The following is an 11,810-nucleotide window of genomic DNA, read 5'->3' as shown; positions in this document are numbered from 1 at the left end:
AGCAATGACCATTGCTGACTAGTCAATGAGCCCTAGGGTTTCACATCAGATGAAAAAATTTCTCAGATGTCTTATTGAGTGCAATTTTCTATGACTAAAACTACCAGCAATGATTTTTTATTAATTCTTTTTGTTTTTTACAACAACCCATGGAGAGAGTTAATTATATTTTTGTGTGTGTGTGTGTGTTTTTTTTTTAAAAAAAAAAATATTTTTCTTTATTGAAAGATATATAAATAAATAGTTTTGAGATGAACTAAAGCGAGACAAAATATACCTCCAAAGTTGTTGTCATTGAGGTATAACCATGTGAGCTTGGTTAAGTTCCTAATTCCTGGATGTACTCTTCCTGTGAATTTATTATACGATAACAGTAATCTTTGCAATTGTTTACACTTGAACAAAGTCGATGGAATATTCCCTGTAAAACAATTACCATTTAGAAAAATAGACATATTGTGGTAAATGTATAACTTTGTGAGCATGATATAATTTCCAATTCCTGAAATATGTCTTCCAAAATTAAGAACGCATGGGCCTAAGCCGAACAATTATTAGTCAAGGAGCCCAATATGTCTTTTCATTCGCTATTTTTTTTTTTTTTTCTTTCTTTTCTCATAGATCTAAATCCTGAAGTACACATATAGCCTTGATATATGAATCCACTTAAACGAATAGAGAAACATGTTTTTGGAGTATTTGTTCAAGCTAAATGCTTTCGCATCTAACAAAAAATTTCTTGAATGCAATATTCTCTAACTAAAATTAACAGCAAAGCATTGTGATTGATACTTTCAGCTTTTGACAACAAACCAAAGAGAGAGTTAATTATATTTTTGTTTTTGTTTTTTCTTTTTATTTAGTGAAAGATATAAATAAATAGTATTGAGATGAAGAAATAAGTTGTCGAGTCATTGTTTGCATTAAATTAATCAAATATAATATGATTAGTGTGACCAATTTTTTTATTTATTTTTTATTTTGACAATATCAAATCTAATGTAAACAAGATGAAGTTGGGAGAAAATCAACTTATTCTCATTAGAATGAAAGAATGAACATCAGTTACATTATATAGTTTATCTAAAAAAAAAAAAAAAAGTTACATTATATAGTGAAAACAAAGTATGTTGAATTACATACGTACGCAGTGGCAAAGCCAGGATTTTAAAAAAAGGAGGGAAAGATTTTTTTATTTTTTTATTTTTTAAATAAAAAAATAAAGTTAAACAAAAATTAATTAAAGAATATTAAAGAATATAATTAACGAAATAAATAAATAATTCAACAAAATTTAATTATTATTATTTAAAACATATAAATGTAACTTACAATTCATGTTTGACGTTAATTTATTCAGTTGTCTTCGATGAGTCTTCATATTTTGAAATCATTGCATGATTTTTTTTTCATTATTGATAATCTTGAATATATCATTGTCAATGTATGTAACTAGAAAATCATTCATTCACTCATTTCATATTTGGTTACATAAACAAATTTTAACAATATAAATGTTTGATTACATACCTAAATCTTTTTCTAAAAAAAGAGTAGGAAGAAATTGATTTGAATTGTTGAAGCCTTGAAATAATATGAAATACTGTAAAAACAAATAGCAAATTGTTAAATTGTTGAGTGGCTTCTGGTTCTCTGATTTTTCAAATAGCACTTAGTGTTGTTGGTTACGGTTTCACAAATTACTAGAGGCAAAGGTTCAGAATTTTAAATATATAAGTATCTTAAGACTCTGTGAGCAGCACCCAAGTGTGGTGTCTAGGTTGGTCCATGAATTGACTTAAATTCTGAACTGCATAAGCTAAATCAAGACGTGTGATTGTGAGATATATCAATCTTACAATAAGACATCTATAGCTAGTTGGATCTTCTAGCTATGTTCCATCATTCTTTGAAAGTTTCAGGTTCTACTCCATAGGAAATTTAGATGGTTTTGATGCCAACAAAACAGAATCTTCTAAGATTTCCAGTGCATACTTGCATTGAGACACTGAGTTGATCTTGCTACTTCTAACCCAAGAAACAATTTCAAAATCCCTAAGTCTTTAAGTTTAAATTGATCGTTGAGAGATGTGGTTAACTGAGTAATAGCAACAGAATCAGTACTAGCTAATACAATATCATCAACATACACTAGCAAGGCAATAAATGAAGAACTCTGAGTGCGTGTGAAAAGATGATAATCAGACTTGGACTGAGTGAACCCTTGAGCAATCAAAGTATTGGAGAATTTAGAGAACCACTGCCTTGATGCCTGCTTCAAACCATATAATGACTTTGTCAATTTACACACTTGAGCCTCTCCCTTAACATCAAAACCAGGTGGTATAGTCATATAGACTTCCTCATCTAGGTCTCCATGTAAAAATGCATTGTTCACATTTTGTTGGTGAAGAAACCAGTTCTTAGATGCTGCAATGGATAAAAAGGCTCATGATAGTCTAAACCTTTACATTGTGTATATCCCTTAGCTACTAACAGAGCCTTATGCTTAATCTTATACACCCATTTGCACCTAATTGCTTTCTGTCTAGGTGGTAATAAAGTTAGAATCCAAGTATTGTTTTCCTGCAAAGCAGTAATTTCTACTTGCATTGCCTCACACCACTGTGGAGATTTAACAGCATGGTGAAAATATTTTGGTTCAGTTTTAGAAGCAACAGATAAGCTAAAAGCTTTATGAGGAATTGACAACTGATTATAAGAAATAACAGAATATAGTGAGTAAGGAATGCCTGCATCATCAATTGATTTGATCAAAGAACAAGAGGATAAGAGGGATTTGGATGAAGAAGCAAGTTGGCAGTGATAATTCTGCAAGTAACGAGGAGCATTTCTAACACGAGTAGATTTACAAGTATTAGGACTAGGAATGGATGATAATGTAAGAGAATCATTATCAAAATGCAAATTATGATCATTACTAGGAAATGAATCATGATTAGATGAAGAATCATTAACTAAAGATGAATCAGTAGCAGAAGATGAATCATGAGAATCATCTTGATGAATTGTAGAAGGAATAGGTGTAGAAGCATCATCAATTAATGAAGGTTGAGGAGAAATGACATCATCAGATAAGATATTAGGTTGAACAAAACAACCATATGAATCAGCATGAAAAATATTGGATGCAAAAACATGTTCATAGGAGTTGACATTTCTGGATATAAAAGTGGAATTGTTATGTAAGTTGAGGAGTTTATATCATTTCATACCATGTGGATATCCTAGAAAAACACAAGAAATAGCTCTAAGATCAAATTTTTTTCTATTCCTAGTAAGTGTTGATGCAAAAGCTAAACAATCAAACACTTTAAGATGACAATATGTGGGAACATACGAAAAAAGTAATTCATATGGTGATTTGTTGGATAAGAGAGGTGATGGTATTATGTTAATAAGATTAGTTGTTGTCAAAATGCAATCTCCCCAAAAAGAAAGTGGTAAGTGTAATCGAAACCGTGATGCCATTGCAACATTAAGTAAGTTTTGATGTTTTCTTTTAACAATGGACTTTTGTTTTGGAGTATCTACTAAACAATGTTGATGTAGAGTTCCTTGATCAGAAAAAAATTAATCCATGTGAAATTCTAAACCATTATAAGATCTCAAGGTTTTAATCTTGATATTAAATTGGTTTGTAACAAGATTAAAAAATGATTGAATGAATGATCTAGTTTGAAATTCGTGATGCATAAGATGAACCCAAGTATATCTACTAAAGTCATCTACAATGGTAAGAAAGAAATATGAACCATTAGTGGATTGTGTTGAAAAAGGACCCCAAATATCAGCATGAACCAGATCAAAAAGAAACTTGGAACATTTATTGCTAATTGGAAATGACAAACGTTTCTATCTTGCTAAAGGACAAACATTACAGATTTTATTGGAATCAACTCAAATTGAAGGAATTGAATTGTGCAACAAGCTTATTCTAGAAGATGACAAATGGCCTAGCCTATAATGCCATAGATCAGTAGAAGGATCTTTAAGAGAAGTAAAAAGAACTCGAGGATGTGTAGTAGATTTCCTTGGTGCTTGTAACAAATAAAACAAGCCTCGTCTTTCCTCATTCACTCCAATCTTTTCCACTTGATCAAACTTTGTATGAAGCAGTCATTAGCAATGAAAATGAAGCAAAATTTGAGATGTTTGATCAATTTACTGACATAAATGAGATTGAATGAGAATGAGGGTACACATTGCACATCAGTTAAAATATGTTATGAAATTTTAACTGTGCCTATGTGTGTGACAGAAACTACATCACCATTAGGTAATTTGATAGATGTAGAAACAGTAGCTGTAATGGTTGTGAAATATGAGATACAACTAATCATATGATTAGTTGAATCTGTGTCAATGATCCAGGGAGTATCCTTTGGATCGAGCTTTTGAATGATTGACTGAGATTGAGAATGAATAACTGAATATTTGACATTCAGGGCAAAGTGTTTAGAAAGATTACCTAACATCTTTGAAAGATGTGATCATGATTTGTAGGTAAAAAAACCTACTAGATTGGCGGAACCATGATGAGTATTAGACTGCAAGACCAAAAGCCGCTGCCATTGTTCTACAGTGATGGGCAGCTGAGGCAATTGTGATGATTCAGTAGTGATATCTCCCTGAATTTGTGTGACTAAATGAACACTTGCAGCACTTAGAGATGGCTTCTTTGTGAACTTGTATCTTGGAGGATACCCATGTAGTTTATTGCACTTCAACAATGTGACCAGCAATGCCACAATTGATGCAGATTGGCTTTTCCTTTCGATTAAACTGCTTGACATACCTATTCTGCTGGACGTACAGGTGCAGATTTGGTCATCGAGGTTGTTGTATCATGAATCAATTATCCAATTGATATCTCCCTTTGAAGTTATTGGATATTCAATGAAAAAACTTTGTTGATTGAGGGAATAGGATCTATCAAGAGGATTTGTCCTTTGACATGAGAGAAGGAATCGTTGAGTCCCATCAAAAATTGAAAGATGTACTCTTGATCAAAATAACGAACGACAAACTTCAAACTACCACAAGAACACGCGGGATTGCAAGAACAAATTGGAATAGGTCTATAGATACTCAATGCATCCTAAAGAGATTTAAGACGAGTAAAGTACGTGCTTAAAGACATGCTATCCTTTGAGCAACTGGAAATGGATTTATGTAACTAAAAAACTCTCGGTCCATTTCACTGTGAGAACCGTTCCTTTAGATCCAGCCACACGTCTTGACAATTGTTAATGTAGATAATACTTGTAGGAATTTCCTTCGAGACCGCATTGACAATCCATGAAATGATCATGTTATTACATCTTGTCCAAGCCCATAACTCAGGTCCGTTATGATTAGAAGGCTTGTGAAGAGAGCCATCAACAAATCGTACTTTGTTCTTGGTAGTGAGCGCCATGATCATAGATCAGCTCCAACTCCAAGTGTTGTAATTCTCACAGTCAATTGTTGAGAAACAATCACCGAACCTGGGCCACCATTATGCAAGAAGAAGGAACTAGAAGTATTATCGGTGAGGAATTTGAAAGAAGAAGAAGGGACAGAAACGAAAGGAATGGCTTCAGAAATGAATGGAATTGAGGATTCTGCCATTGATGAACTTTCACCAAATAGTGAAAAGCTTTGATACCATATCAAATCTAGTGTAAACAAGATGAAATTAGGAGAAAATCCTCGTATTCTCATTAGAATGAAAGAATGAACACCAGTCACATAATATACTCTGATATAATACAGTGAGAACAAAGTATGTTGAATTACGTATGGTTAGCTAAGTTTAATAACAAACTTAAACAATGTAAATAATCTTTGCAACTCATCTTGAATAATGTGAAATGCATAACAAAGTATTGATGGTGGCATTTGTTATTGTAAGTAGGTTCAAGAAGGCAATAGTTAATGGGCTTAATTCGTACAAGTGGCTGTGGACAGTAGATTGAGGAAGATGTGGCCATGGTAACTTCTAAAATAATGTGGAGCCCTAATAATTATTAGCCAATGAGGCCAAAGATGGCTTTTTTGTTTTCTCTACATTATTTTTCCTGAATCACATATATGGAAATCTCTTTGTGCGCTAATATCCACATATACCAATAGAGAACATCATGTCCTACAATATTGAACCTTTCTTTTTTCCTAAGCAATATATAGGGAAAGAGGCTACAATATTGATCCTTGAAAGAAAAATATTTTGCATCAAACTAAACATATATTTCTAGAAGGGATTATGAAATGCAACCTTTTGCTCACTAATATGACCAGCAATAGTGTAGTTTGATACTTTCAGTTTTTCAACTCAAGCCACATTGGGAATCAATTTATTTTGGATAATAATGTAATACCTGATTAAAACAACTGTTTTTATTAAAAGATTAATGACTCATTACAAAAAGGGTTAATAATTTCATAAAACATGGTTTTAAAACAAAAGACCTGAGCCCTTACATATAACCAAACTCCTGAAAGCTTTTTGAGGCAGAATCTAGCCCCACCCCTTTTTGACCGAACATACGCCCAGGGGACCACCCATACGTACGCACCTAACCTTTAGTGAGAACGTACGACCAGGGAGCAAGGCGTCGGCCCCTTAGTTCCACTTGTGCAATATTAGGATCTAGCAATCCCTTTTTGTTAGGAAGGACTTAATACCATACTCATGGGAGTTCTCTAGTACTGCGCATAACGATGTGTCGTATTTCATTTTATCAGGAATTTGTGATGTCGGAGGACTTTAGCGAGTGCGTGAGGTAAGTAACCACTTATGAAGACTTTCCATAAAAATGTGGGATATGTCAGCTGATTGACCACCCGTATGATATGAGCATGTCAACTTTTGTAATAACTTGATAATTGCTTTAAATAACTTGTTGATAAGATGCATTATATGACATGGGAACCACCCATACGTACGCACCTAACCTTTAGTGAGAACGTACGACTAGGGAGCAAGGCGTCGACCCCTTAGTTCCACTAGTGCAATATTAGGATCTAGCAATCCCTATTTGTTAGGAAGGACTTAATACCATACTCATGGGAGTTCTCTAGTACTACATAATGATGTGTCGTATTTCATTATATCAGGAATTTGTGATGTCGAAGGACTTTAGCGAGTGCTTGAGGTAAGAAACCACTTATGAAGACTTTCCTTAAAAATGTGGGATATGTCAGTTGACTGACCACCTGTATGATATGAACATGTCTACTATTGTAATAACTTGGTAATTGCTTTAAATAACTTGTTGATAAGATGCATTGTACGCCATGGTACACCAGTACGTGCGGTATAATAGCCATGGGCACACTATATAAACTTGATTCTAGGGTCAAATGTGTATGTTGTTATATGGGCCTTAGATCCAGTGGTTATTTCCTGACCGAACGTACATCACTAGTAGCGTAGGCCACCCGAAGTCGGACTCAATCGGGCTTACTCGGGCTGCTAGTATTGTTGATGGTAGGGTACAATGATTGGGACACCAGCATTGTATTATAGGTTCCTCGAGACAACGCTAACCCTGCTGAGAATGGATAATATCTCGAATAGACCATATATGATAGTTATAACCTACAAAGCATTAGTTTTCTGCATTAAAACACTTATGCGGTTGCCGTTGAGTGTACACCACCTTTTATCAAACTAAACGATATTTTCAAGGTGTATTAAAGGAGACAACACCTATTTCAATTTTTATCAAACTGCATGTTTATTTCTACTTAATAATAATGAGCTCATGTCATACCCAATTGTGAGGTATACTTACTAAGTCGTTAGACTTATGCGGTTATTACTCTTATAGGGAGCTTGTTCCTAGAATCCAAGTTTGGCATGGTTGCCGCTACAGACTTTACCTTAAGATCTTCATACCATTATCAGGTTTGCCTTATATTATTTTTAGTTGTTCAATGTCTTTAAATTAAGGATTTTACCTGTACTATAATGATTTATAGATTTCTCAGATTTATTTCACCTTCCTATGCATTAACTCTGATAATGCTTAGAGGGGCGATTCCCTATTTAGCCACTAGTTGGTTAAACTGGGGTAATTGCCAGTAACCTTGTCAGGCTAGCTAAGGCCAGTTTTAGAGGCCTTACAAATAATAACATTATGTTTACAAGTTCTTTCTAAGAAAAAATGGAAATTAAAGGAGAGAGTCTAATTGTTGACTATGTTATATCCTAAATAATTTTAAGGGTGAACTATTTAATTATTCTCACAATTTTTAGACTTAACATTCCTACATTTTCATGCTGACTGTTAGCGTTAATCAATCTAATTTCAGAACTACATTTATCTATACATTATTGTGTTTCATAGTCAAATAAAATACTAGTTATTGGATTTATATACTATTAGAGAAATTTTGATTTGTTTGTTAAAACTCTCTTCTTCTATTGGATTTATGTGCTCAAAAATTATTAAATAACTCAAAATTATTTTCACCTTTATATCAAAACACTTTTTTGAATAAAAACAAAAAACTCACCCTAAAACACATTAATAATATATTAATCAAGCAATTGTTATTAAAAAAAAAAAAAAAAAAAAAAAAAAAACTCCTACTGTCACACCCTCTCGTTCACGACGGCGTTGGCCTACCCATCCCCTTTCATTATTCTCTTATTTATCTCGTGGTCTTCATTTGCTAGTTAGTTTTCTCATTGTCATCTTTTTCTCTTACTTTTCCATCCTATCTTCTTACAATTTGTTCTTTTACTATTCATCGTCTCTCACTGTACAATCCTCTCTTTGTAAACTCCATTGGTTAAAAGCACAAGGAAATAACATATCCATGTATTTATGCTCTGTTGTTTAATCTCTTCTCAGGTAAAATGATATGTGGTTATTTTGTTGCTTTTGTTGAGAAAAACAAAGCATGTTTAGTATTTTGTTAATTTTAATTGTTATTTCTACAGAGTGACTGGAATCACATCTCCACTCATTGCTTGATTTGTGCTTGCAAGTAGCCAGATTAAAGAAGCACAACCGACATACCCAACCCAATAGCAGTAATAGACAATTACATTACCATCAGTCCATCCTCAAGAAATTTCGTTTTTTCCTAAACCTTTTGTTTCCTTGTATGTTGAGAATATTATTTTCTACTTTAAATTGAAAGGTACCCCCAATTCGAAGGAAATAAAAGGCACATATCCTATATGAATGATGTCATTCATATAACCAATCAACTAAATCATGACTAAGCGTACCTTCAAAGTTATTTTGTCCAAGGTGTAAGGATGTGAGCATGCTTAAGTTTCCAATTTCCATAGGTACTACTCCTGTGAATCTATTTAGCAACAACCATAAATGTTGCAGTTGATTGCATGTAAACAAAGTGGATGGGATAGTACCTATAAAACAGTTTCCATTTAGAAACAAATATTGAAATTTAATTTACAAAAGGCTAAAAGAACACTAAACAAACCTTCAAAGTTGTTATAGCTAAGGTCTAACTCGGTAAGCATGGTTAAGTTCCCAATTTCCAGAGGTAGTGTCCCTGTGAAAATATTAACCCACAACAATAAATATTAGCTATTTGCATTTGAACAAAGTTGTAAAAAATGTTTTAAGTTTCCAATTTTCAAAGGTAATATTCTTTCGAATTTATATAACAACCACCATAAGATTTGTAGTTGTTTGCAAGTAAAGAAAGTGGATGAGATAGTACTTTTAAAACAATTTCCATTTAGAAACCAAAAATATTGAAAATTAATCTAGAAAAGGCTAAAAGAACATAAACAATCCTTCAAAGTTGTTATGGCTAATGTATAACTTGGTAAACATGGTTAAGTTCCCAATTTCTGACAGTAATTTTCTTGTGAAATTATTAACCCACAATAATAAATATTGCAATTGTTTGCACCTGAGCAAAGCAAATGGGGTAGTATCTATAAAACAATCACCATTTAGAGACAAATATTGAAGTTTCCTAAGTGACTAAAGACTATAAAAACACTAAATGTTATGAGTGCACGTGTGAATGTTATACCCCATATTAAGGAAAAGTAAACAATGTGAGTATTTAATATTGTAAATGGATCCAAACCTATTAGCTTAAGCTTTTGAGTAATCTATGTAGCCTAGAGTCTAGCAGTAGTACTTAAGCTTCTCTTCTTTGTGTACTATTTTTTTTCTTAGTTTTTTTGGGGTTTCTTGATTGTTTGGCTTTCCTTTTTCTTTTTTTCAATTTTGTTTATTTTAATATTTTTCCTTTGGTAATTTCTGAGTAAATAAAAACTACTATAGTTATCAAATAACAATTATAGGACAGTTGTAGCGTGCAATCAATTAACTTAAGACTCAATTTGATTGTTTTGGTTTATTTTAAGTTTTTTTTTGTTGGTGCCTTAGCTTACATACATTAATGCGCATATAATAATTAATTTCACTTTGTGGAATTATCAATTGAGTTAATACCTTGTTTCATTTCCACAAAAATTTATTTAAATTAGAATAATCTTTAAGTGTAAACTAAAAAAAGCTTATGCTTTCACATAATTACCTCAATTGATAATTTTCATAATATTATATATATATATATATATATATATATTTATTATAGGGTTTTTTACTCAAAAAGAATGGATCGATTATGAGGAAACCTTTCGCCAGAAGCCATGCTTAAGTCCATCTAATTACTCTTGGTCATTTATGTTCATTTAGACTATGAGATTTGGTGAATAGACATCAATACTGTCTTTTTGAATAGGCACCTTGATGAGGACCTCTATATCATGTAGTTAGACGAGTTTATAGCTGAGAACCAAGAGGATATTGTATGTAAATTACAAAGGTCCATCCATGGACTTAAGCAGGAATCCCAATCATGAAATATCAGGTTTGATAAGACAATACAATTTGGTTTTGAACAAAACCAAGATGAACCATGTGTGTACAAAAAGTGTCAAGATAAAGTAGTTACATTTTTGGTGTTGTATGTTGATGTTATATTGCTCATTGGACATGATGTGGGGCATTATCAACATTAAGGATCTGATTGTAAAAAAAATTTGATATGAAGGACTTGGGCGAAGCAAGCTATATCCTTGGGATCAAGATCTTATGAGATCACAGGAATATGATGATAAGCTTATCCTAAGCTGCATTCATACATAAGGGCATAGCAAGATTTGGCATGTTGAACTCCAAGAAAGGCTTACTTCTCTTTAGGCATGGAGTTCCTCTTACTAAGGAGCAGTGTCGTAAGATACCTCAAGAGGAAGAGTAGATGAGGGTTGTTCCTTATGATTTGGCTTTTGGAAGCCTCATGCATGATATACTATGCACTAGACGAGATATATGTTTCTTAGTTGACATGGTGAGCAGATATCAGTTAAACCCTGGGCCACAACATTGGGTAGCAGTGAAGCACACACTCAAGTATCTTCGGAGAACGAGTGATTATATGCTTGCCTATCCTTGTAAGGATTTGACAATTACCGATTACACAGATACTGACTTTCAATCAGATTGTGATTCCCAAAAGTCTACCTCAAGGTATGTCTATACCCTAGGCAGAGGAGCCATTAGTTGGAGAAGTGTTAAGCAATCCTATATTGCTGGCTCCACTAAGGAAATTGAATGTGTTGCGGCTTGTAAGGAGGAATTCAGTATGGCTTAGGAGGTTCCTAGTTGATCTTGGTGTTATCAGGATAGAGCAATCTCCTATTATGTTGTTTTGCGACAACATGGGAGAAGTTGAACAATCCAAGGGATCAAGTAACCATAAGAGAGGGAATCATACTGAGTGCAAGTCTTATCTCATTA

General features: G+C 33.1%; 1 long non-coding RNA gene across 1 annotated transcript; it reads right to left on the bottom strand.

Moving 5' to 3' along the window:
* Positions 1-283: 283 nt before the first annotated feature.
* On the bottom strand, positions 284-9,542 carry LOC132169540 (uncharacterized). The gene is made up of 3 exons (XR_015912653.1): positions 9,469-9,542; positions 9,251-9,394; positions 284-421 (listed from the first exon to the last, which is right to left on the bottom strand). It is a non-coding gene; the product is annotated as an uncharacterized LOC132169540 (long non-coding RNA).
* Between the last annotated feature and the right edge of the window lie 2,268 nt (positions 9,543-11,810).

This window comes from Corylus avellana, chromosome 1 (genome assembly GCF_965113065.1).
Source record: "Corylus avellana chromosome 1, dhCorAvel1.hap1.2, whole genome shotgun sequence".
Classification (NCBI taxonomy): domain Eukaryota; kingdom Viridiplantae; phylum Streptophyta; class Magnoliopsida; order Fagales; family Betulaceae; genus Corylus; species Corylus avellana.
Note: the sequence above shows the minus strand (reverse complement) of the source record. Positions and strands in the feature narration are given on the sequence as shown.